Here is a 26,322-nt window from a genome sequence, read left to right as displayed (position 1 = left end):
GGAGATACATAAACACATACAGCTCAAACACCAAGAACACGATAGTCAGTACTCAGAGTCCAGATTTGCATGCAGGGGTGTATGGTTCTAGTACTACAATCTGCAATCTACACTTACTGGAAATGCACTGTTAAAAGTAGCAACGTAATTTTACCATATATGCAAGTGTGTGTGCATATAATCTGGGATAATACACAAGTGTAAAACACATACACAGAGACAGGATTTTGGTACTCACAGGTGTCCCATACAGTTTACTCACACTCATTGCTACTGTAAAGACAGCACATAGAAGCACGTTATGTAAATGGAATTAAATACAGTTATTAAAGATGCCATTACCCTGCTATTTGATCAGACTGAAATGTAATCACTGGTTACCAGGGCTGGGCTATGCATAGCAGGTGTTAAGCATGGCTTAAATGTAATTGCTATGCAGATTTGTGTAGTGGTAAGCAAAGCCTACATGGTGTAAGCACATATTTGTGTAACCGTACATTAGCAGTGCTTAGCTTTCCTCAAACCTGCGCAAACCCACTTAAAGCCGCTTTAAAGCACCTTAATCACCCTTTCTCCATCAGCCCTTGTTCTGCCCAGCAACAAAATAAATAGCCCATGCAGGACTTAAACACAGTACCCTGTACAGTATAGTCAAATCACTTAATCACTAAGCATCTGAGCTGTGAGGATGTCTGTTGCTTTTTCAAATATATAATTCAGTACACATACTGAATAGTAGTGAACAACTGCTTTGACTACTATAATTGTTTAGTACTTATAAGTGAAAATAGTGTTGAATCAGTCATGTCCTCATATGTAAATATACACATATACATACACACAGATATATCTATATATCTATATCTATAGCTATATCTATATATGGTTCCCCTTCAGAAGACTGAATTACTGAAAACTCGAAATTCATAAGCTCGAAGCCAGAATCTCGAGTTTTCTGTAACTCGAAATCCTGCAGGGAAACAGTAACGAACTGCAAAACATTTTCCTAAGGATTTTGCAGGGGGGAAAGCCCCCCTGCACTCCCCACACCTACCCTTCTTAAATATACCAACTCCAAGATTGCACTACTACGGGGATGAGGGAAATCTCCCATTCTGCGCTGTATGCAGAAGCATACAACGGGAGAATTTCTGTTCATCCGCTATTGTGCAGTCATGATGACGGTATATTTTAGCAGGGAGAGTGCAGGGGGACTTGGCCCCCTGCAAACATGTAATGTAAACTTGTTTTTTTTTCCCCTTCTCTTCCTTTCACAATTTTGAGTTACTGAAAACTGATTCTGGGCTCGAGCTTATGAATTCTTTCAGTAACTCGATCTTGTGAAGGGGAACCCTATATATATATATATATATATATATATATATATATATATATAAAATATATATCTATATATGTGTATATAGCTATCTATATCTAATCTATATCTAATGTCTCTCTCTCTCTCTATGTGTATATATATATATATATATATATATATATATATATATATCTATATATATATGGATTCCTATTACAAGAACGAAAGTTCACTACTTCGAACTTGTAATAGGAAGCCTCACTTCTGCGAAAGTTTACTTGAACGAAAGTGAACTTTTGCGTAAGTGCACTTCACCAAAAACACCACAGCACAGTGGAGGACATAAAAAACAAGCTATGTTCTCCACTATGGTACAATAGTCACGGACCTTAGGGTTAGGGCACAGGTTAGGGTAAGGGGATAGTTAGTAAAGCTATCCCCTTACCATACCCATGCCCTAACCCTAAGGTTCTTGACTATCACACCATAGTGGAGGACATTGCTATGTCCTTCACTGCACTGCAGTCATCACGGACCTTAGGGTTAGGGCACAGGTTGTGGTAAGGGGATAGCCCTATGGGTTATCCCCTTACTATGACCTGTGCCCTAACCCTAAGGTCCATGAGGATTGCATGGAAGTTCAGTACAACACCCGTTCCTTGTACTGAACTTCGTGTAAGTGCACTTTCGATTAAGTGCACTTTCGCTGCAGTGAGCATTCCATGCACTATTTCGAATTAGTGAAAAGCCCATGACATGTAGTGGAGGCATACCTCAGCACCATAACTCTCAACCTTTTAGTGCAATGGAACATAATGTACGTATTGCAGTTATAAATGTAGAATGTTGTTACAGTGACAGGGGTTGTGTCAACATACATGTTGTGAAGGATGGTTCTTCTGAAACTGACATGTATGCCATCAGTTACTGACAGACATAATAAAATCATCATAGTGAAGTACCACACAAATCACAGTAATGATCCTGTGGAATACAGAAGAAATATGAGCAATAAACATGGACAGTCTGAAACTATCTGGTCAGTCAGGAGGTATACACAGAACTCCTTAGTGCAAGAAATGTGGAACAAGCCTGACAAAGGGGATGTTTAAACCCATTATAATGTGGATATATCACAAATACTGGAGTAGATAAGCTCACACAGTTGATGCATTCACATCCTCCTGTCTGTCCTAATACATATTAACTGGAGGAGCGGAGGTCCCAAGCTCACATACTTCCCACTAGTTAGTGACATACATCTTCACAGCAGCCCATTGCTTTGTTAGCAATAGATGACACATATGGTGGCCAGGCAACAGTACATCTGACAAATGCCTGGACATAGCATCACACTAGGGTAAAACCACTGAGCTGCTAGGCATGTCACCAAGCACTGTCTACACTACAGGCAGACTGCCATAACACAAACCCCCCATGTGGGGGAATACACATCTAATTGCAAATTTAGCAGGCACTACAGGCATGTAACAGCACGGAGTAACAGACACCAGTGTGAAAGTGCATACCCACAACCAATCTCAACACAGTCACAGTCACATAACGGTAAGCCTAAGTAATAGTACAGTATATGGACTGCGTGAACAAAAGCCATCATCATATTTGCCACTCACGCACTAACCCTACATATACTGGCCCATTTTACAGTGTAGTCTGATGCCTGACTAAACATATAGACTGATAGGGTATCAGAAACTGGAGCAGCATGCAAAATCAGATTGACCAGGACAAAGAACACTGACATCTACCCCAGTCTGTACACGGGCCAAATAACATATTCACAAAACACTGCTATGTAATACAGACACTCTGTCAACAATCACCATAAGTACACAGACCTCACTACTGTACAGACTACAACAGAATGTCCAGGTTTTGTCTTGAAATATTAGGCCTGTTATTCATAACATGTCTGCCAGTCTGATATATCACTGGCTTGATATCAGGAATTATGTCAGTAAAAATGATATATTGTACATATCCACCTCTCACTGCATGACATATAAACAAAAGGTGACAGATTTGTGGGACAGAGGCACAAACACAGGGCCAATATTGACATATTGCAGTTATAAACTGAGAAGATTGCTGGTGTAACATGGTTTGTTGTGACCTATCCGTTCTGAGGGATATGACCATTTACTGACTACAAACATCAGAGTATGCTACTGCATTTATAAAGACAGAAACTGTGTGAGTAGCACACCAAATCTGAGAGTCCAAACTCTGGCCAGTCTGGAGATAGCCCTACAGGTGAGAATTTTCTCAATCACCTAACACTGTCATACCAAACTTTAAATAATGCAGAACAGCCATATTCACACAAACCCTGTTAAACCAAGATTACATCAAATGTAGAACAGCAATATTTACATTCTGTCCCCATGTCTGGAACCTCCCCCTCCAGTTTGTTGGCCTGTCTCCACAGTGTTTGTTGTAAGAGGTATTTCCAACTACCCTCTGTGATGCTGTTTGTCAGACACCTACATGAAGTGCTGCTCACAGTGAAGGAAAAGGGCCAACACCCACTTTCAGTGCTTAGTTATAGGAGTGTGTTTCCATGCAATTGGCTATAGGTATGTTACCACAACTTTTCCACATGCAATTAGCATGTGGGGGACTTCAATTCATTTACAGGCCATCAGCTGATCATGAGCATTACCTACCAAAGTCAAGCTGCTGCCTATGCAAAACAGATGCATTTTTCCACATCTATTAGAGAGGGGGAGAGAAAGAGAGAGACAGAGAGAAAGAAAGAAAGGAAGAGAGAAAGAGCCAAGCATGTTTGTGTATGATCCAGGGGTGGACAGAAGTCTCTGGATATTATAATGGTTACCTATATATACATTTATGGCTGTGGACTGTCTACAACAACATCTATGGTGTTTGACAACAGTTGGCCTTGTAATGTGACATTGGGACATATGGGTCCTCAATATGAAAATGTAGCAAAACCCACGCTGCAATGGATCCTATTATTAGACAATCACACCAACTCCCACCCAGGATACTGATGTGAGACACACATGCCAGTACTGAGTTTCAAACCCCAACCTAGCTATATACTGCTACTGCAGTATTACGCATTTATCACACGTGCCATGGAGCTTATATTTTGGGGAGTTGTCCAAAGGTATCTTTGAAGGTGAGTGACATCATCAGCAGTGCTAAAAGATGGGTATGGGAAGAGTAGTAATTGTGAATGTCCACAAAATCAGGTGTCATCAAAGACACACACAAACATGCACATTTTCACAGTTGCCAGAACCAGGATTAAAACTCCTACCTAACTAATTTGCTACACTATGGTATTACACAATTATCACAAGTGCCACAGAGCTTATATGTTGGAGAGCTGTCCAAAGGTATCTTTGAAGGTGAGTGACATCAGCAGCAGTAAATTCCTGCATACACTGTTGGAATCTCCTGGTGTTCTAGCTACAGTGTGATTCTCAAACGATCTGGAAATATATCGCCGATTGATAAGTATATTTATTGGCATTTTTACCTTTCAGAGTTCTGCATTGTCTTAATTTTGCCTGACTGAATTATTTTATATATTTTCTGGCATTGTTTTCTGTTTTTCATCTGTCCTGAAACTGTTTCCCCCCACCCTATTCTTGTGGTGTTGTTATAGATGATGGCTTTGCAGTTGCCCACTCCTACTGTAAATTTAATTTGGGACACCCCTCCCAGTCTGTTGTTCATTCTATTTAATACAGAGAGAACATTTGAGAAGGCTCACTTATATTCTTAACCTTGAATTTTTCTTCTGCTCCTTCTTCCTCTCTCCTTGCACCTTACTAAACAAACAAAAAAGTGCACTTTATTTTGCTTTTGCCTCTACTTAAAAGTACTCAGTTGTATTTATTCTCCTCCATTTATTACTGCTTGGTAGTAGCCTGATTAAGTTGTAACTTTTACTCTAAGCCTTTTGTTTTAAGCACTTGGGCTCCAGATGAGTTGTTTTACATTAAAAAGGTTTGTGGTCTGCACTGTTGTGGCAGGATAGGTAGCTTACATCCTTCTAAGTTGGGAGTTGCTGACTGAAGGCTTAGTGTCTGTTATTCTAAAAGTGTATTAGTTCTGGTTAAAGCACTTGGGCTTCAGGCAAGTTATGTTTCATAAAGAAGGCTTGTGGTCTGCACTCTTGTGGGAGGAGAGGCTAGATTCTGCCCTTCTGAGCTGGGAATTTCTGGTTAAAGGCTTATTGTGTCTGCTTATTTGTGCTGTTTCTTTCTGAAATTGATGTGCCTTGGTTGCTGTAGCATAGACTAGATTCAGGCATCCTGAATCTAGTTATGTTTGTATGACTTGAGCACTAATCCAGGCCATCTCTTTTGGAGAAGCTTCCCCTGTACCCTAGTGGCAGGAGTGTACAGTTAGAACTTGTCTGACTGAAGACTGCTGGAACAGGGCTTCATTTTGAGCTTTTTTACTGGTTAATTGAATGATTTGTTGAAATCAGTTTGCTCATTTTCTATTGTTATACAAAAAGTGCACTTTATTCATCTGCATTTACTGTATTTGTGTTTTTTCTTACTTTATTACTTTATTTTGCTTTTGCTGCTTGTTCTTAAAAGTACTTAATTGCATTTATTCTGCTGCATTTATTACTGCTTGTTAAAAGCCTGATTAATTTATAACTGTAAATCTAAGCCTTTTGTTGAAGCACTTGGGCTTCAGACCAGTTGTTTTACAATAAGAAGGTTTGTGGTCTGCACTGTTGTGGCAGGACAGGTAGCTTACATCCTTCTAAGTTAAGAGTTGCTGACTGAAGGCTTAGTGTCTGTTATTCTAAAAGTGTATTAGTTCTGGTTTAAATACATGGGCTTTGGACCAGTTATTTTACATTAAGAAGGTGTTCTCTGCACTCTTGTGGAAGGAGAGGGTAGATTCTGCCCTTCTGAGCTGGGAGTTTCTGGTTAAAGGCTTAGTGTGCTTGCTTATTTAAACTGTTTATTTCTGAAATTGGTACGCCTTGTTTGCTGTAGCATAGACTAAATTCAGACCTGCTCAATCTAGCTTTGTTTGTATAACTTGAGCACTAATACAGACCATCTATTTTTGGAGAAGGTTCCCCAGGAGTGTGCAATTAGAACTTGTCTGATTGAAGACTGCTGGAACCGGGCTCAGTTTTTAGCTTTTTATTGGTTAGTTGGTTAATTTGTTTAAATCAGTTTGCTCATTTGCTACTGTTATATTAAAACAATATATACTTTATGCATCGCCACTTAGCTAGGGTTAAACTATTCCTGGTGCCATAAAGTCTGCGCTTCAAAATTTCCCTTAGAACTAGCCAGTTCTTTAGTTTTAGCACTAAAAGCTGTTTTTTGCTCTCAGCACTTGTTCAGAACTCGTAAGCACTAAATAAGCTACAAATTACTACAGCACTCAACTTTCCTCACTTGACTAGAGGGAAAACAGTTTTTAGTACTTAATAAATAAGCACCTATCCAGGCATGTCTTTGGGTCAGCTCCCGGTGTTTTCTCCTGTGTACCTGATGAATCTGGGCATCTTGGGTAATGCAGCAATTGCCTCATGTACACAGACAACCCTCTCCTCCCACCAAACACTACAACCTGTGAGATATGCACTTATATAGCCAAACTGGAAGCAAAGCTCTCTTCACCCAAGACTGGACTAGACAGTCAAGAGAAGGTAAACACTTGCACCACACCACACTCATCACATAGACCCTCATAAACTACACCACCAAAACACACACAGAAAGACGAAACACACACGTACATTAGCAGAGGCTCTCAATAAAAATCTGCCCAAGCAAAAGGGACCACCAAAGCAGAAATGAAGGCAACCTCCACGCCCCAACACAACCCAAATGACACATAGTCCACAAACTCAGTGTGCCACTCAATTACAGCCCATAAGGCATAACAACGTATCCAACACTCTAGTCATAGGTGACTTTATAGTCAGGCACACTGATGTTCCATTCACCAGGCTAAACAAGGAGAAAGTTACTATCATCTGCCTATTGGGTGCCAGGATCCGCCACATAATGCATGCACTCAGGTCACTCCACAAGTACAAATATGACTCTGTCATTGTCCATGCTGGTGTGAATGACCTGAGACATACCTCCCTGGACTATGTGAATAAAGACATGGAAGAGCTCTCTGATCTTGTAGCCCAGGCAGGTATGACCCTAGCCCTGATTAGCATCCTGCCATCACCCAGAATGATACCATAGTACAAAGACAAAATAATTGACTTCAACAATTGGCTAAGCTTTTGGTGTCATTCTAAGGGGATCCAGTATCTGTCTGCCTGGGATGACATGATCGACAAACCACTATGGTTTGCCTGAGATGGCCTGCACATTTCACTCTTGGGATTCCGGATACTGGCTAATGCTCTTGCCACCCCTTTAGTGCCTTTTTTAAGCAAGGTTCAAATGACAAATTCACCACCTTAACAGGTACAAGCAAGCAAAATCTAAGGGTAATGCTACTCAATGTTAGAAGTCTAAACCTCAAAATGCATTCACTTAAGGCACTCCTTAAAATGGAGAACATCGACATCTGTGCAGTGACAGAGATCTGGTTGAAGGGTCCAGAGAGCATCCCTGCATTACGAGGCTGAGGTGGCTTACTGGTACATTGCATTTGCTATGGTGTGCAGGGTTCTTGGTTCAAGACCTGTAAGGGCTGTTTATTCAGGGGTCCAGGGAAGTAAATAGTGTGGGAAGAAATAGCCAGGGAATTGTTATGGCTAGGTTTGTATATGCCCTAGGGCCGATAGCCTAGTGCCAACCTATGAACCTATAATTCATACCACACCTTTCGGCCACCTAACCTGGACTGAAACACTAAAGGCGGAGGCGTGTCCATATTCATTAAGGATATCCACACCTCCAGGCTAATTGCTCAGCATAATGCATCCAAGATAATCCAAGTGCAACTAACTCTGGGCAAGACAACAATCCAAATTGTAACTTGCTATAGATCACCCACCATGCCCCAGGATTCCAACTCCTCATTTCTTGATACACTGGAAAATATTAGGGTACAACCCAACATCCTAATAATGGGCAATTTCAACTACCCCACCATTAATTGGGAAAACTACTCATGTACCAACTCTTTTGCTCAACGTTTTCTGGAATTCATAAATTCCAGCACCTTGGATCACCTTATCCACACCCCTACCAGGAGCAGGCAATATCCTAGACCTGGTCATTGCCAACATGGGTAACCATTGTCCCACACCGGAGGTCAAGTTCTCATTGGTTAGATCCAACCATAAGCTAATCACCCTAGACATCCAAATCCTGCCTCACCCCCATTAGGGAAACCACAGTAAAAAAATTTCCCCAAAGCCAACTTCACACTTCTTAAGACAGAAGTGGCAAACTTCACGACACCCATACAGATGGACAATAGAGGTACGAATGCTGAATCCTACACAAATGCACTTTATAAGCATTTACACGAGTGCATGGATCATGCTATCTCTAACAGAACCTAGATGCTATCCTCCAAAAAAAGCAAGCCAATCTGGTGGTCCCCTGCCATAAAGAAACCCTACAACAAAAGAAAGAAACTGTTGCAAAAAAGAGTAAAATTCCATGATTGGAGGAACTCCCTGGTCAGCCTCTGTAAGAAGCGGAGATCCCTCATGAAATCCTCCAAAGCTAGTTATGAAAACAAAATAGCCACTGATTCTAAAGACAATCACAAAGCATTCTATAGCTATGTCAAGAATCTCAATGGCAACACTCAGATCTGCTCTGAGTTACAGCACAATGGTACTAGATATACAGAACCAACTGATATTGCCAACATCCTGGCAGATAGGTTCACTGCTAACTTTACCCCCGTCTCACCCCCTAAAGGACCCATCTCTATACCAGAAGAATGCAAAGTTCCTGTAATCACAGCTGCACAGGTAAAACACACAATCTCCAAAGCCAAGAACACAGCATCCATGGGACCTGACAAGATCCCATGCTGCGTTCTACATGAATTGCAGAATGAACTGGCACCCCACCTAAGCACCATGTTGAATCATAGCCTCACCTCAGGCCTTGTGCCCACTGAATGGTGCACAGCAATGGTTATCCCACTCCACAGAGGGGGAGCTACCACACACCCCGGGAACTACAGCCCCATTAGCCTAATGAGCCTGATCTGCAAGGCCATGGAATGTATCATCATGGATGTTATAAGCAAAGACATTGGTAATCTCCAAACTCTGGACCCCACCCAGTTCGGGTTTGTAAAATGCAGATCATGACTCCTAAACCTGATAGACTTCTTTGAAGTAGTCACCAAAGCTGTAGATGAGGGTAAGGTGGTTTACACAGCCTATCTAGATCTCGCCAAGGCTTCTGACACTATCCTCCACTCTGGAATTATAGATAAACTCACTAAACTTGGTATAAATCCCTATGTCACAAGATGGGTTGCCAACTGGCTCACTGACAGAACCCACACTGTGAAAGTAGCAGACTTCAAATCCAACTTCAGACCAGTGACAAGTGGAGTACCACAGGGTTCAGTCTTGGGCTCTCTCCTGTTTGGTATCTACTTTTCTGAAGTACAGGCTAACACAGAAAGTCTTTGGCTAATGAAGTTCACAGATGATTGCAAACTAGGAGCCATAGTCAAGTCCCCAAATTAAAACTCCTAATGCTGTGGACATCCTACAAAAGGGCCTCATGGAGACAGATGCCTGGTCTCAAAGCCATGGCTTCAAGCTCAATGCCAAAAAGTGCATTGTCATCCCCTTTGGTAAAAACTCTGTACCCATGAGCTATCACATAGGTGGTAGTCTACTTAACACAGAAAGTGTGATAAGAGACCTTGGGACACAGGTGGACAGTAGTCTCTCCTTTGATAATCACATTACCACAGTAGTGAGGAAATCCTTCTATGTGGCACACCTCATCACAAAAGGTTTCTCATCCAAGAGAAAAGAGGTCATTGTTCCCCTCTACTCATCACTCATTAGACCCATTATAGAGTACAATGCCCCATTTTGTTATGTACCTCACAAGACATCTCAACAACTGGAAAGGCCACAGAAATACCTCAAAAAGAGGATTATTGGCCTCAAACAGATGCCCTACACAGACTGTCTCACAAAACTCCAGCTTTACTCCGTCACATATTGCCTACTCAGAGGCAATCTCTGCCTAACATACAAAGCTATGTCAAACCCATAACTGTTGGTCATGCTCCACTTAATGAAATCCCAATCCCTGCGAGCTACACACTCTAGGAATCTAAACCTTGTCAGCACATTAAAAAGAAGATGCTGGAGGGCTAGATTCCTGTCCCAGAGACTTCCCATACTCTGGAACAAACTACCTATCTATATCAAATAAAGCTCCTCATTAGCACTCTTCAAGAAAAATCTTGATGATTGGATGGGAAATATTAAATTCACCCTGGGGATCACTTCTGTGGCTCTGCTCAACAGGGGCACAGGAAAATAATTTTCATGGGTGACGAAAGCCAGGGTACCTTTTTGGCTAGGCTTATATAGGCCCTAGGGTCAATAGCCTAGTGCCTACCTATGAACCTATAAAGGAGGGGTACGGGAAATGTATTAAGTGGGAATGTCCACAAAAGCAGGTGTCATCAAAGACACACACACTCTCACACACAAACATGCACATTTTCATAGTTACAAGGACCAGGATTAGAGCTCCTACTTAACTAGTTTGCTACACTATGGTATTACATAGTTATCTCAAGCACCACAGAGCTTATATGCTGTACAGCTGTCCAAAGGTATCTTTGAAGGTGAGTGACATCAGCAGCAGTGCTAAGGGAGGGTTATGAGAAGTGTAGTAAGTGTGAATGTCCAAAAAGATCAGTTGTTATCAAAGTCACACACACTCTCACACACAAACATTTCTACAGTTGCCAGGACCAGGACTCCTACCTAACTAGTTTGCTACACTATGGTATTATGCAGTTATAGCAAGCACCACAGAGCTTATATGTTGGAGAGCTGCCCAAAGGTATCTTTGAAGGTGAGTGACATCACAGCAGTGCTAAAGAAGGGGTATGAGAAGTGTAGTAAGTGTGAATGTCCACAAAATCAGGTGTCAACAAAGACACACACACTCTCACACACATTTTCACAGTTGCTAGGAGCAGGATTAGAACTCATCCCTAACTAGTTTGCTACATTATGGTATTACACAGTTATTGCGAGTACCACAGAGCTTATATGCTGGACAGCTGTCCATAGGTATCTTTGAAAGTGAGGGACATCAGCAGCAATGCTAAAGGAGGGGTATGGGAAGTGTAGTAAGTATGAATGTCCACAAAATATGGCGTCATCAAAGACACACACATTTTCACAGTTGCCAGGACCAGAATTAGACCTCCTCCCTAACTTGTTTTTTACACTATGGTATTTCACAATTATAGCAAGTGCCACAGACTTTATATGTTGGAGAGCTGTCCAAAGGTATCTTTGAAGGTGAGTGACATCAGCAGTAGTGCTAAAGGAGGGGTATGGGCACAGTGTAGTAAGTGTGAATGTCCACAAAATCACATGTCATCAAAGACACACACATTTTGCACAGTTATCAGGACTAGAACTCCTACTTAACTAGTTTGCTACACAATAGTATTACACTGTTATGGGTGGAGATTTTGCCAATGGGTTATTTCAAGGTGGCTGACATCTGTAGGAGTGCTAAAGTAGGGCAATTGTAGGTGTAGTGAGTGTGACTGGCCTCAAAATCATTCTTTTCCAAACACACACAGTTTAACAGTTGCCACTTTTTGGATTAGAACTCCTACCTAAATAGTTGGCTACACCACAGTATTAGGCAGTTATTGCAAGCACTACAGAGCTTATAGGGCTGAGACTTGCCCAAATTGGTATTTCAAGGTGACTGACAGCAGGAGTCTTATCATAGGCAATAGGAAGTTGAATGTGTGTGAATGAGCCATAAATCATTCCTCTGAAAGCACACACACACACACACACACACACACACACACACACACACACACACACACACACACACACACACACACACAAAAAAAACTTCACATTTGACAGGACTGAGTTTACAAATGCTACATGAATACCTATTTGTACTATCATGTTAAACAGTTATCACAAGCACCACAGACACTATAGGGCTGAGGGTTACCAAAAGGAATGTCTACAGTGATTGACATCAGCACATCATGTGATTAAGGCCAATTGGATGTGTTGTGGATATGGCATTCTGTCTGTCACTGTCTGTCTCTCTCCTCCCCACGGCTCTGTGTGTGTATGTTTGACATATTATAGTCTGTTGGCCTTAGATATGTGTGAGTATTCCTATCCAATGTGTGTATGAAGCATAATTGGTGTGCAATTTGGTGTGTGTGTGTATACAGACATCTGCAAATGACAGATATGTATAGTCCACTGTGTTGTCAGACATGGGCTTCATTTCTCTAAGTGTAGAAGCATGCCCAGTATGACCTACTGTATTGAGTGTGTGAATGCATTCCAGGTAGGGTTGTACTCCAGTTCAAGCGTTGGTGTTCTACACCTACAGCTAGCAACCTGTTTCTATAGGATATCTGTAGATAGGCTGACAATATGGAGTCACAATGGAAGAAAGATAGGGAAATCTGTAACTATTGCTGTCTGTGCTGCTTGTGTTACATTCTTGGTGTTAAGAGAGATATTTAGACATATGTACTGTTTTACATTGTGATGCATTATGTCATCGGGTCTATATTATAAGATCAACAGTTGAAAACATCGAACACCATATGGTCGATGTCTTCAAATGTCGACCTTATAAAAAGACAAAAGAAAAGAAAAAGGAAAAGTTACGCTAATGGGTTTAAGCAGGGGGGCAAGCCTCCCTTCCCCCCAACATAGGGGGTTGTGCCAACTACACCCCGCTACTAAAATATACCAACTCTGAGACCGCGCTACATTGCAGTAAATGGAAATCTCCCCTTATGGAGATTTCCGTTTACACTCTCGAGATTCTGAGCGTTCGATATTCTTGTGTCTACAATGTCAGATTCAACATTGTTGGCTTTCAAGAATATAATATAGACCCATGTCATCAACTGCTTACAGATAAGATTATTTGCTCATTGTTATTTACCGGGAAATACAAGATGAATGTAGCTGAGTCCAGTATTGTGGTCCGCAGCCTACACATTCTTGCACACTCCTGCCATTCTGAAGGGGTAACTACAGACACTTGCTGATGGGTCTGTGCATATTGTCCAGCACCTTGGTAGTATGGTGGCTGAGGATCCCCTTCTTGTACATATAGCGACTTAACAGAGTGGCCATATCCTGCTGTGGCCATACTTCTCAGCTGTACAGATTCACCCAGATTACCCAGTTGCAGGGCACATATATTTGGCCAGTTCCCCTTCATATTGTGGTTTACGAGCAGGTTTGTAGCCACCCATTCCTGGATTTGCAGGCATAGGTAGTATGGCACACATCAGAGTTTCAGACTTCACATATTCCATGCCATCCATGCTTCTACATCTCCCTTTGTTATTCTATCCTCTTCCTAACATTATGAAAGTGATATCTGAGAAGTATCCCTATAGTTGGCCCTTCTTCCCAGCAGTATTTATGGATTGGTCCACATAGAACATGGGGGACATGCTACTGGGATTTGTCAACATGGCCTTGCATTTGTGTTCTGGTGACTGTGTTAGGTTGTTAGTTAGGACCCCATGAGATACCATACACTGGCACTACGGGTGAGGCACAAGCCTTTGACAGAGGACTGTAGGCTATTTGGTAGTGATGCAGGCCATCTGTAGCAGGCCAGTGCATTCTGTCACTCCTACATTCCCAGGCTGTGAGCCAGTAGATTGCCCTGGAGTGACAGGGTGAGTGTGCAAGGTGTTAATGGCAATACTTCCTGTCCGTATTGATCCATTGGTCTGGATGCAGGGAGGGTGCTGCTTACAGCTTGAGACACACCTGCATAGGACACCTCTTCAGCATGCTGCATTCTGTGGGTATCTCCATACTGATGTTGGATCATACTGTACTCATTCCCAACAGCAAGGATATGACCTAAGATAAACCTGTGGCTGTTAATGGGGTGAGTTAGGTGCATGTGTGGTATGGAAGCTACTTTCAGCTGACTCACAGATATACCTGGGACATTCACCTTATGCTGCCTTGTGTGGGGACATAGGCAGTCTCTCATTACTCCATAACTGTGCCTTTTGTGGTCTGCCAGTGATTATCCAGACTACATCAGTATTCCATACTACACAGACAACTAATGTGCTTTTAACCTGTATGTACAATTCTAAAGGTGTGTGCAGTTGACAGTTACATTTTATGCACTCTGTCTGGGGTACTTCCATCTGTGTACTGTGTGTATTTATATGCCCACATTCATGGCATGTCCATCTTTCAGACGGTGGCAGATTTTGACATCTGGACAGTGAATATGGATGACTGGCGACATGGGCATTGCTGAGAAGCATTGTAGTTGGCAATGCAGTTGTAAGAACATAGCCCTGTCAACCATAGTACTGCCCATAGGCCACCAAGACACAATCCTCCATGCCTACATGCTGACCACTTCCAGGCAGTATTGAACACACAACAACCTTACACACAGACCCCCTGCATATAGTACACATGCAACAATCTATCCTGTAGACTGGGTCAGCTCAGGTAATCTGTGCTCCACTGATATTACTCCTCACACTTACATGTTACTGCATTTCTACATAGGATTGTGAGGGGGGGGGGGGCACCTGACAACTTTAAACATTTGCTATGACTGTACTGGTATTTCTGGTACTCTGCTGGCTTCCATTTCATATTTTATTCTGATTTATCATGCAGACTGGAGGCATATCAGTAGAGTACAGATCTTATGTTTTATTGACCTACATTTCGGTTTCAGACTTCTTACCCTTCAGAACTAACATACAACTGCCAGACCTGTTGTATTCTGTCTACATGGGTCTGGAGGGGGGCTGTTTACCATTGCCATCAATTGTAGGCCTTAGCCTAGCCTTTCTTTATGGTTGTCTACACCTATCCTGCTGGCTGAGGCTGATGGTGGGTATGTGAGCCTCACTGACATGGACGTGTGTGTTCTATAGACACACACAGTTATTTGGGCTACCAATGTACTGCGGTGGGATTTGTCACCTTGTCTAGTACTGCCTAGTATGTTGACATCAGTATTTGTTATGGATTTCATGCTGCCCATATAGGTGTCCACTATCTGCTGCCATCCCATTTAGCCACCCAATTCCCTTGCATGCTTGCATCCATGCCATACATATAAGTATCATAACATACTACTCCATTCAGTAATTGATAAAAAGGGTGCCTTATCGTGTGGCTGGGCCAGTAATAAGGATGGTGCTGGAGGGCTGACTATGTCAGCTGCAAATAGTACACTACCTATACATGGTAAAGCACAAGAAGGGTCTGGTTTGGCATCCGTTTTACTGTATGTGTGAGTCAGAGAGAGGTGTCATTCCCTTGGTCCCTACCGTGTCAGTGTATGTGCTATGATTTGCCTCTTTGCCAAGGCCTGGGCATACTGGGCATGCTTCCTTTTGCCTACAGGGACAGGCTCAGGATGTTCCTCCTCCGAGTCCCTCTGTGCCTGTGCTGGCCTTGGCAATGGTGGGGAGTTGTGTGGCCCTGCCCCGTGTGGTTTCTGCTGCAGCTGTTTCCGCAGGATCATATTGTGTAGCATGGCACATACTATGACCATTTGTGTACATGTAGCTGGAGAGTACTGCAAGGCTCCACCTGCTATGTCTAGGCAGTGGAACTGTGACTTGAGCATCCCAAACACATGCTCTATAATGATTCTGGTTTATGCGTGTGCCTCATTATGGCTTTCTTGTTCATGTGTGTGTGCATTTCTGAAGGGTATCATCAGCAGTGGCTCCAGTGCATAGCCAGCATTCCCCATTAGGTGGCCATATGGGATGTCCCCACTGACAAATGACTGGTGCAGCTGTGTCATATGCCAGATGTGGGAGTTGTGATACCTTCCAGGGCTGCCAGCACACACATTCAAGATAATACCCTGGGCATCGCACATGACCTGGCAGTTGATAGAGGGGGAAGCCCTTGTGGTTTATGTAGACCCTACTCTGCTCGCCGGGTGGTGCTTTGATGTGCATGTGCATGCAGTCCATCACACCCACTACTTCAGGGTATTCTGATATTTGGTGGAAGAGACACAGATTGCTGGTCAATGCCTCATGGGTGTTGAGGAAATATATGTGCTCACCGGCATGTGCTGACATGACATACAGAAACTGGTGGAGTATGCTGATGCCTGTGAGATCCCCATGATATCCCCAGTTGGCCTTTGGAAGGTACCCGTGGCTAGTATTCTTAAGCCTACACATACCTTGGTATCCATTGCCTCAATAATTTGCTGTAAAATGTCCCAGTCCATCCTATAGCGCTCCACTATCTCCAGCTCATGTAGCCCCTGGAAGGTTACCCCGGGTCTGTACACTCTTCTTCTCCTCCACACTGTGGGATGGTCGTCAGCATTCACATCCTCACCACCCTCAGCCTCTTGCACATATTGATGTATGAGAGCGACAGCAGCCCCTAACATTTTGTTAGTTTTATCAGATAAAACTTTCCCCATCTGTATACACCAGTGGTGTAGAGTTTGTAGAAAAAAACAGACTGAAAGGTGTTTGCATAGTTTATAGTTGTGTGCTGGGCTGCTGCCTGTGTAATTGGCTGATTCTGATACATTTCACCTGCCAGCTATGCTAGTTCTCCTTGATTGCCTTCCTACTGCTGTTTCCCCTTTCCACTTTCTCCCTACTTAAGCCCCAAGGTGCACCGCGCATACCCAGTGCTCAAATGTAAACAGTGCTGCCATTTCCTTTTTTTTTTTTTTTGTTTAAAACCCGGTGTGGCATGCACACCCATTTAGGCTATGTACACAGTGCTCAAGCACATCTGACACCCCCCCCCCCCCTTAGCTGTGCATAGCTAAGGGCAAACATGGGCCACAGAGATCCAGTGAGCTTACAGCAAGCATGACACACCATCTTATGAAGTCATTCAGCTCTTAGAATTGTACTATTGCATTGCTGTACCTACACGGTTAGATACAAGCTGACACTGTGAGGAAATCTGTGATTCAGTATAACTCCCCTCATTTGCATTCCCCAGTGTAACATCTTGTCTCATCAGGTCTGAGCAGGCAGTATGAAACTTTAGATGTTCAAACTCTAAATTGTACATCTACAAACTTTTATATAGTTCTTACATACCACTCCCCAAGTATGAACAGTAATTCCCACTGGTAATATCTAAAGATTCTGGACAACTGTCTGGATAAAAAGGGTGAAATATTACTTACTGGGGATTTTAACTACCTCAGAATTGATTAGAATATATTACGTGGCACCTCATATCTTGACAAGAAATTTACTAATATTTTGCATTTTCATGGGATGACTCAACTAGTTAAATTTAATATTAGAGGAAATAGCACAATGGATACTATTATCACTAATGCACCAGAAAAGGTAGCTTCCGTAAAGTTACTGTGTACATCTGAATACTATTCTGTATCTTGTATTACACACATCAACCAAATCCATTTTAAAATCACTGAAATAGAAATGTGATATAGGTTTCTTACAGAATTTACCTTTGCTGTTAATGAAGGTGGATTGGTCAACCCATGCACATAGTTTATACAGTTGATACACCTATCAACTTACTGAAAAATATCTGCAGCCTTGCGTTTATTCCAAAATAAGAAGAAAGAATGACAAGTCATCATTTACTTATTAGTGGAATAAGTCCGTAATAAAACAATTTAAGAAAAAAAGAGAAGCTATAATACATTTAGGAAATTTCCAACTAACATCATTAGGAAGATACTTAACAAGAATAGTAGGATTATAAAACATAAAATTAAGGATGGCAAAGCTTGCTATGAAAATAAGTTGATCTGCAATTGCAAGAACAAGAAAGAATTTTATAAATGTATAAATAACTTGGGCAAGAAAGACAGTTCAATATTTACACTTGTTGTTGTTGTGTCTTTCGGCTTATCCCGGTTAGGGGTCGCCACAGAAGAACTCCGGTCCGCTAATGTTTGGTAGTGGATTTTTACGTGCCAAGTTACCAGCCCTGATGCACAACCTTCAATGAAGGTACGCCCATTCACGCATGCCTCCACACAGAAGGCGCTCTAACTGAGAATCGAACGGGTCAACGTCTTGCTGTGAGGCAACAACGCTACCATTGACACTATTAATTGATAATGAAGCCACTGGAGATGTTTGTAGGATAGCGAAGAAATGTAATCATTTTTACACAAACATTGGCTTGACTACCATGAGTGATTGGCAGAGCAATTTAGTGACATGTTCTTGTCCAAATATATCTGAATCAGTCATACTAGCTGCCTTTTCAAAGTTAAAACATACAACATCCTTGGGCCTGGACCTGATTACATACATTTTGTTACTCACTACAAAGTATATACTTACACCTAGATTAACATTAATATTTAATAAGCTATAGGAAGAGGTCAAGGTCCCTGAATCCTTGAAACTATCATGTGTATCTCCTATTTATAAGAAAGAAAAGAGAGAGCTGTTACAAAACTACATGCCAATTAGTTTAACTTCACTAACTGGAAAGTGTTTTGAGAGATGCTTATTTGACCTTATGACTAATTCTAAGAATATTATCGATGCACTAGATATTGATCAGCATGTTTTTACTGAAGGGAAATCAACACTAAGCAACTTTGTTAGTTTTTAAGACTTTATAACAGAAGTTCCTGATCTGGTTTTATTTCCTGATGCAATTTTTGTGGACTTATCCAAGGCTTTTGATAGCCTGCCATATATGGTTATTATGAAGTGTTCAAGTGATTATAAAATAAACCGCTACATTACAAGGTGGATTGGGAATTGGTTGCTGGGCAGAAAACAGAGAGTTAAGATTAATTATCTAATGTAAAGGCTGGTGTTCTTCAGGGATCTGTGTTAGACCTTGTTTTGTTCAGTCTGGTGTTATCAGCAAAAATGCTGCATATCAAAGTATGCTAACGATTGTAAATTTTGACTTACACTATAAAACCTTCTAATGTAGATGAGCTAAATTAATATCTAAACTTGGTGACTAGGCAAAGGACATAGGATTAGTTAATTTTTTTTTTAAATAAAATTATTAAACCACCAGTTTATTTGAAAGCTTTTCAACTGGAGGAAGTCAAGGAATATAAAGATTTAAGAATGCTGATTACTTCAAATTTTGCATTTAAATCACATTCTGAGCTCATAGTAGCCAGAGTTATTAAACATATGGGCCTTTTGTTAAGAAAACTATCAAGAAAGGATGAAAGTGTATTAACACTTCTATTCAAAACTTACAGCAGACCTTTCCTGGAATATAACAATTCCTTCTGTACCTGTACAAGATGGCAGCTGAGAAGGCTGGAGGGGGTTCAAAGGAAATTTGCAAAAGAAATGATGAAGCTGAATAACATTAAAATTGTTTAGTGTCTGTTATAGGCATATTTGGGTTAAATTAATCTTAACATACAACATCTTTATTATCCAGTTCTGCAAATCATGTTCAATTTAAAGATTAATACCTATATTAAAACACATAAGCATAATAATATTCAATTTATAATTTAAAATGGGCAATTCTGAGATGAGTATATTTCTGTTAGAACTACAAAACTATGGAATGACATCCCATTTAATTTTAAACAATCAAAGAGACTGAAAACTTTTAAAAACATTTTAGATACACAGGCTGGTTGAAAGGCCTACATAAGATATTTGGAGGAATCTGCATTTCTTGATAGCAGATAGGCCTAAAGGCTGTCTTTGAACTTACGGGCTTATGCTTGTGGAACACGTGGGCAGTATGTGGGCAGCTGTTCTAAAACACTAACCACACATACAGGATGGACTGTCACATAGTAATGATTATGTAATACTATACCGTTAATCTGTGTTTCTAAAGTTTAGCCAAACTATTCACTTATGCTGTGTTGCTTTGTTGATGAGGTCAATAAAAAGGCTAAAACATGCATGTTCACAGCTAGTGGGGTGTGACTTTATTGGTCTGAATGTTACCATAATGACTTAAAAAGTAAAATCATCATCGGCAGTCAGAAGCCATGTACTTGAGACATTTGATATCCTAAAAGGCATCAGTTGCATATATCCCTTGAGCTACCATTACAGGAGGTCTAAGGTATGACATAGTGAAAACAAAAGATTGACTGCATTTTTCTTGCAGTTTTTCCTGAATGATTTATCTATGTGACCCTTTCACCCTTTGCTTTGTGCACTGGATCACATTTCAGTGGGTTAAGGGAATTTGCCCTTACCAAACTGTTGCACTATTTTGGAGATATAAATATATATATATATATATATATATATATATATATATATATATATATATATATATATATATATATATATATATATACATATATATATATATATATATATATATATATGTTTATTAACAGGAGAGTGCAGGGAGGCTTGTTTTCTTTGATGTTCAATAATTTGATAGGGCAATGTAAAATGATCACTTTGTCTGGGTTTGCTCTTCTGAGCATTTGCATTTTGCTGATATATATATATATATATATATATATATATATTTATATATATATATATATATATATATATATATATATATATATATATATAAAATGTATATCTGTATGTCACTAAATAAAAATTTTACAACATCAAATGGCAACTGATCACCCTAAATTGGTTGAATAGCAGCCAACCAAAAAACACTGTAGGGGGGCAATCCTAACCCCACACTGTTCATACCCCCTGTCAGTTATATACCAACTCCAAGATTGCATAACAGTGAGGAAAGGGCAAAATCCCCGATCTTCAACATATTGTGATTTCAAACAGAAAAAAACATCCAGTAACTTCAATCAGCTGATTTTCTATCAACTGTACAACTGTACCATCTTTTTTCCAGTTCTTACAATCTAACCATCATCATCATCATCAACTTTCGGCTGTTCCCGTTAGGGGTCGCCACACAAATCTTCTGTTTCCATTTCTTCCTGTCCTTTGCATCATGCTCTTTCACACCAACTGCCTGCATGTCCTCTCTCACCACATCCATAAACCTTAACTTAGGCCTTCCTCTTTTCCTCTTGCCTGGCAGCTCCATCCTTAGCATCCTTTTCCCAATATACCCAGCATTCCTCCTCAGCACATGTCCAAACCAACGCAATCTCACCTCTCTTGCTTTGTTTCCAAACTGTCCAACCTTTGCTGACCCTCTAATATACTGATTCCTAATCCTGTCCATCCTAGTCACACCCAGTGCAAATCTTAACATCTTTAACTCTGCCACATCCAGCTCTGACTCCTGCCTTTTCGTCAATGCCACCGTCTCCAACCCATATAACATAGGTGGACTCAGTACCCTCTTGTAGACCTTCCCTTTCACTCTTACTGATACCCGTCTGTCACAAATCACTCCTGACACTCTTCTCCACCCATTCCACCCTGCCTGTACTCTCTTCTTCACCTCTCTTCCACACTCACCATTACTCTGAAGTGTTAATCCCAAGTACTTAAACTCATCCACCTTTACCAACTCTACTCCCTGCATCCTCACCATTCCTCTACCCTCCCTCACATTTACACACATATATTCTGTTTTAGCCCTGCTGACCTTCATTCCTCTCCTCTCTATAGCATATCTCCACCTCTCCAGGGTCTCCTCAACCTGGTTCCTACTTTCACTATATATCACAATGTCATCTGCAAACATCATAGTCCACGGGGCCTCCTGTCTGATCGCATCTGTCAACCTGTCCATCACTACTGCAAATAAGAAAGGGCTCTAAGCTGATCCTTGATGTAATCCCACCTCCACCTTAAACGTATCTGTCACTCCCACCGCAGTCCTCACCACTGTCACACTACCCTCGTACATATCCTGTACCACTGTTACATACTTCTCTGCCACTCCCAACGTCCTCATACAATACCACAACTCCTCTCTAGGCACCCTGCCATATGCTTTCTCTAAGTCCACAAAGACACAATGCAATTCCTTCTGACCTTCTCTGTATTTCTCCAACAACACTCTCAGAGCAAATATTGCATCTGTAGTGCTCTTTCCTGGCATGAAACCATACTGCTGATCACTAATCATCACCTCCCTTCTTAACCTAGCTTCCACTACTCTTTCCCATAACTTCAAGCTGTGACTGTTCAATTTTATCCATCTGTAGTTACTGCAGCTCTGCACATCAGCCTTATTCTTAAAGATAGGTACCAAAACACTTTTTCTCCACTCCTCAGGCATCCTCTGACTTTCCAAAATTTCATTAAACAATCTGATTAAAAATTCCACTGCCATTTCGCCTAAGCACCTACATGCTTCCACTGGTATGTCATCTGGACCAACAGCCTTTCTATTCTTTATCCTCTTAGAATCTAACCCATATATATATATATATATATATATATATATATATATATATATATATATATATATATATAAACACATATATATATATATATATATATAAACACATATATATTTATAAAATGTAGCAAGAAATTAGCATTCATATATGAGTTTAGAATAATACATTAAAATATAAAACCATTGATATGCAGTTAATGCCATTACTTTAAAAATAAAATACTCTTAAAGAAAGAAACATCAAAATAATTGAAAAAGGAAAACAAATACATTTCTTTTCCAAATGTTAACATTAATCCTAATATTAACTTCAGATCATTTTCTCTGAATAGTGGGGATTTGATTTTTGAAAGTTAATGTGGAGGGCCGAGGAAGAGGCAAGCACAATGTTATGAGTTATTTGGTCAGGAGGTCAGTTTTTTACCTTGGCTAATTTTTAAGCATGCATTTTTCTTCTCATGTTAGGATAAAAAAATCCTTCATGCTGCTTTCACAATAAATTGATGAAGGACAGTATAACATCCCTAGACATTTTTTAGTAGTGCAGCATAGAATAGAACTCAGTTAAGGAGAGGCTCATATTCATTTTGAGGTTGAATGCTTAATCACCAATCCAATATTTAATATCTCATATCTACTGCTACAGCACTATTTCTGCATTCCTCTTTTGATCCACAACAATCCCCTTATGTATAATCTTTAGAAAAAAAAAACTAAACACTATTGTTCTGCTTAATAACATCTCCCTACCTGGTGCAATTAAAAAGAGAAAATGTTTCTTCCAGCAATTTGTTATCTATTCTTCGGGATGCATGGCTATGGTATTGCTGCACGATCATCACTTATTTTCTACTTTCAGGAAGGTAATGGTATTCTGAAATGCCATAAAAAGGTTTATAACTAAAAACATGCTCTCCTCTGGAGTAGATTTTAGTAACTTGTTTAAAACAGAACTCCTTTAATGTATATAGCAAGCTGAACTTGTACAGTCTTCACTGGTTTTGTATTCGTTGTAGTATATGCTAGGCTTTTATACTTACTAATATGGGTTTGTATTAAATCAACAAAAAAACACTTCAATGAATGGCATTTCATCAGATTCCGCTTTTGTGGGGGGCTGCACCCCTCCCCCTGCTAATCATATATACCACCTCCGAGATCGCACTACAGTGAGGAAAGAGCAAATTTTGTGATCTTCACTGTACCACGATCTCAGTATGAACAGTTTGACAAACAGCATGTTCAATGTAAGTGCACCCAAAATGTCGTTCGTTTAAATGAATTTTTGATGATCTAATATAGACCCACTAACATTGATAGGCAGTGAAAACTTTAACAGTACCAAATCTCTTTCTAATTTTAGTTCTTTGTTCTCTAATTCTTGCAGACTTTTTTCAGAAATGTTCAAATAAAAATATGACAGATCATGGAGGAAGTATAAATTAATATGGTGTACGACGTCTTCCCTTTAGTGCTTACCTTCAGTTCAAGAAGAATACCATCCTGCAGTCCTTCAAATCTAGTAACTGGGCATCTTTCCTGGTCACCCTATTAATGCAGTTATACTCTCAGGAGTAAGGGCTCATTGAGTCATTTATTTCTCTGGAGATTGAAAGTCAAATTCTGCTGCAGTATTATCATCCATTGTATAGTCTTTTTGCTTATAGTCCCTTATCCCTTACCAAAACTTGCCAACCATCAGTTAGATTGAGGTACAGAGTTTAGGTTAGGATGCATGCATGCTTCAGCACATGTCATCACAACTGCAGTGCTACAAGCTACTGATCAAGCCACAGATGCTACATAACTCAAGAATGGATCACACTGTAGCATCTTCTCCTGACATCGTTGAGCTGGCATCATTGCTACACTCCTATCTTGATTATGCTGGCTGCTAGAGTACCCAGGCAGGCAATTTGCCATCTGGGTCATACTCAGGACTACATTCCATAATTCCACATAGCTGATATCGATGTAAATGTTTCTTTAAGTGTTCATACTACCGCATCCTAAATTAATTTAATGATATTGCATCCTTCCAATTAAATGCATCTTATTAATATACTTACAGCAAAAGGGAAATTTACTGTCCTGCAAAAGTCAATGTAGCCACTTTTCTCCAATACTTTGGCCAAAGCATATATATTTTCATTGCATATTTGCATCCTGAAGATGAGAGACTTGTAAACATAGTGCCATATTTGCAACAATGGAAGTTGTTGTCATTAGATATTAAAATATCATAAACATGTATTATGGGCTGTTCCTACAGTCACAAGATTATGGTCAGGACTATGAGCACTACATTGAAAGCACTCTTCCCTAATGGGAACTGGTATTTCACAACATAGGTTCATAGGTTCATAGGTAGGTACTAGGCTATCAGCCCAAGGGCCTACGTAAGCCTAAACAACAAGGTTCCCAGGCTTACGCCACACAAGAAAGTTATTTTCCTGTGCCACTGTTGAGCAGAGACACAGAAGTGATCCCTGGGGTGTATTTCCTATTTCCCATCCACTCATCAAGATTTTTCTTGAAGAGTGCTAATGAAGAACTTTGGTTGACATAGATGGATAGCCTGTTCCAGAGTATGGGAAGTCTCTGGGACAGAAATCTATCCCATGGCTAACCTAACATCTAACATGGCTAAACTTCATACATTTGGGTAGGAATAAGCAGCTTACTCCATACAGTGGGCTGTTCTGCTTAAATTGTTTCATATTATAACTAAATTCAGGAACACAAGTCAGAGAAAATAAAACTTTCCTGTAATTGTGGTTTAAATTAAAATGACTGAATTAATCAGGCTTCATCAAACATGCCATAAAATGAAATGTGTACTATGATATGTGCATAACACAATGCTTTACCCCTCCTAAATGTACTTACTGGCTTCCAACCATTTTTTTCTCTTTATAAAAAACACAATGAAAAATATAAAGATACATAAGCTTCTGATGGATCAAGTAGTGAAATATTGCATTTGTTTAATCTTTGCAATACAGAAACCTGACACTCTATTTCATTCTGTATATAATCAATCTGGTTCAGGATCATGGAGCAGACAATCCTGACATTTAAGGGTTTAAATGTAGAAAAACTCAAGTTTGATTCCATGGGGATTAATTCCTTTTCAAATTAAAGATATAGCATTTCTTAGATCAAAAGACCATCATCCTTATTTCCATTTCCCAAACTCAATTAATTATCAAATATAGGTAGAGAAATTCCATCTCATCTCCTTATGTGCTCCTATATTTGAAAATGTTAAGCCTTATATACTTTGTACAATACCTGTCAACTGTCTAGAATTTTGCAGAATGTCCAGATTTTCACCTCGTATTTTTGGTCTGTTCTTCATAGAATCTGTGCTTTTTGGTAAATCATTCCAGAATAAAGTCATTAAATAATAACAAACAGTTGTGTTTCAGATGTCATCTCCTTCAGAAAATGCAAATTAATACAAAAACACATTATTCTACTAACTTTCTAAGTTTATAAGAGCAATACCTATACAGTA

The sequence above is a fragment of the Protopterus annectens genome, chromosome 4.part1 (genome assembly GCF_019279795.1).
Source record: "Protopterus annectens isolate FY-2018-M chromosome 4.part1, PAN1.0, whole genome shotgun sequence".
Lineage (NCBI taxonomy): Eukaryota > Metazoa > Chordata > Ceratodontiformes > Protopteridae > Protopterus > Protopterus annectens.
The sequence above is the reverse complement of the archived record's forward strand: the minus strand, read 5'-3'. Positions refer to the sequence as shown.